Genomic DNA, 2,255 nt, shown 5'->3' with positions numbered 1-2,255 from the left:
AGACATCTTAGGGAGTTTGACAAAACTCAACAGCTTGTACCTTTGGGACAACAAACTTTCCGGACAAATTCCACAGGAATTAGGTTACCTTGTGAACTTAGAGGGTTTGTCTCTTCAAAAAACATACTCTCAGGTTCCATTCCAAGAAATTTATGTAATTTGACCAAGCTCACTTTCTTACGCCTTTGGGAGAACAGACTTTCTGGTCAAATTCCACAAGAATTAGGTAACCTTGTGAAGTTAGAGAATTTGGCTCTTCAAGATAACACACTCTCCGGTTCTATCCCAATAACCATAGGGAATTTGACAAACCTCACTCTCTTGTACCTTTACAAGAACCAACTTTCGGGACCTATACCTCAAGGAATTGCCAAGTTAATGAGTCTGGTTAAGTTGGACCTTGCTTTTAACAACCTATCAGGTGCCTTGCCATTCAACCTTTGTGTGGGAGGTCAGCTACAACATTTGTCTGCTACTGGCAACAACTTGGTTGGACCCTTACCATCAAGCTTGCTAAGTTGTAAGAGCCTAGTAAGGGTTTGACTTGAACGAAATAACCTTGAAGGAGATATCACCGGGATGGGAGCTTATCCAAATCTTCTCTATATTGATGTCAGTTCAAATAAATTGTTCGGCAGATTATCTCATCTTTGGGGTGAGTGCTACAAACTTACTGTGTTACGTGCATCAAACAACAATATAACTGGAGTAATACCATCAAGTATAGGGAAATTAACTCAGCTGGGGATACTTGATGTTTCATCAAACAAGCTTGAAGGACAGATTCCAAGAGAAATAGGCAATCTAACGACGTTGTTTAACCTGAGTCTTTCTGGTAACTTGCTCCAGGGAAATATGCCACAAGAAATTGGATCTCTGAACAACTTGGAGTATCTAGATTTCTCATCAAACAACCTAACTGAGCAAATACCAAGATCAATTGAGCATTGCCTAAAGATTCACTTTCTGAAGTTGAGCCACAATCACCTAAATGGTACGATTCCTATTGAACTTGGGATGTTAGTAAACCTACAAGATATGTTGGATCTAAGTGACAATTCAATTGTTGGCTCTATTCCAAGTCTGTTAGGTGATCTTGGTATGCTTGAAGCCTTGAATCTTTCTCACAATGCACTGAACGGTAGCATACCACCATCATTTCGGAGCATGACCAGCCTCCTATCCATGGATGTGTCATACAACAAACTAGAAGGGTTAGTGCCGCATACTAGGTTTTTCGAGGAAGCTCCAATTAAATGGTTCAGGAATAATAAGAAATTGTGTGGTGTTGTGAAAGGTTTGCCCCCCTGTGACCTTCCTCGAAGTAGTAAACAAGGGAAAAAGTCTGGTGCTAGTTTACTAGTTATTATTACAGTTGTTATATCTTTTGTGTTTGTCATTACACTAGTAATAACATGGCATTGCAAAAGAAAGAAAAATAAGATAGAAACAACAAATGAAGTACAATAGACCATGATGTTCGCCATCTGGAACTTTGATGGGGAAGATGTGTACAAGAAAATTGTTGATGACACAAACAACTTCAGCAAAGATTTTTGCATCGGATCTGGAGGGAATGGATCTGTCTATAGGGCTCAGTTAGCAACGGGTGAATTATTTGCAGTGAAGAAGATCCATGTGGCAGAAGACGATGAGCAATTTAACCGTGAAATACACTCGTTGATGCACATTCGGCATCGCAACATTGCAAAGTTATTTTGTTACTGCTCTGCAACTCAGGGGAGATTCCTTGTATATGAATAAAATGGGCAAAGGGAGCTTAGCAGCATCTTTAAATTGTCTGGAAACTGCAGTTGAAATGGATTGGACGAGGAGGTTAAATATTGTTAGGGATGTTGCTCATGCTTTGTCATACATGCATCACGGTTGCTTCGCGCCGATAGTCCACTGAGATATAAAGAGCATCAATGTTTTGCTTGATCTTGAATTTAAGGCTTGCATCTCGGATTTTGGTCTAGCAAAAATACTAGATGTGAATGGATCAAACTGCACAAATCTTGCCGGGACCAAAGGATATCTTGCCCCAGGTAAAATTATATCATTATGTTGGTACTTTTAGATAAACATACTAGAAGAGTTTTTATTGATCAATGCACTTAGATGATAGAGGTAGCAAAATTGACGCTCGAATGTTGATATTTCTTCAGAGCTTGCATACACAACAAGGGTGACCGAGAAGTGTGATGTTTACAGCTTCGGAGTGCTGGTCCTAGAGTTGTTCATGGGACATCACC

The 2,255-nt window shown here is 39.8% G+C and overlaps 1 pseudogene; it reads left to right on the top strand.

The window, feature by feature from the left end:
* The first annotated feature begins 22 nt into the window (after window positions 1-22).
* Window positions 23-2,251, top strand: LOC119345531 (annotated as a pseudogene).
* Window positions 2,252-2,255: the final 4 nt, after the last annotated feature.

The sequence above is a fragment of the Triticum dicoccoides genome, unplaced genomic scaffold (genome assembly GCF_002162155.2).
Source record: "Triticum dicoccoides isolate Atlit2015 ecotype Zavitan unplaced genomic scaffold, WEW_v2.0 scaffold24797, whole genome shotgun sequence".
NCBI lineage: Eukaryota > Viridiplantae > Streptophyta > Magnoliopsida > Poales > Poaceae > Triticum > Triticum dicoccoides.
Note: the sequence above shows the minus strand (reverse complement) of the source record. Positions and strands in the feature narration are given on the sequence as shown.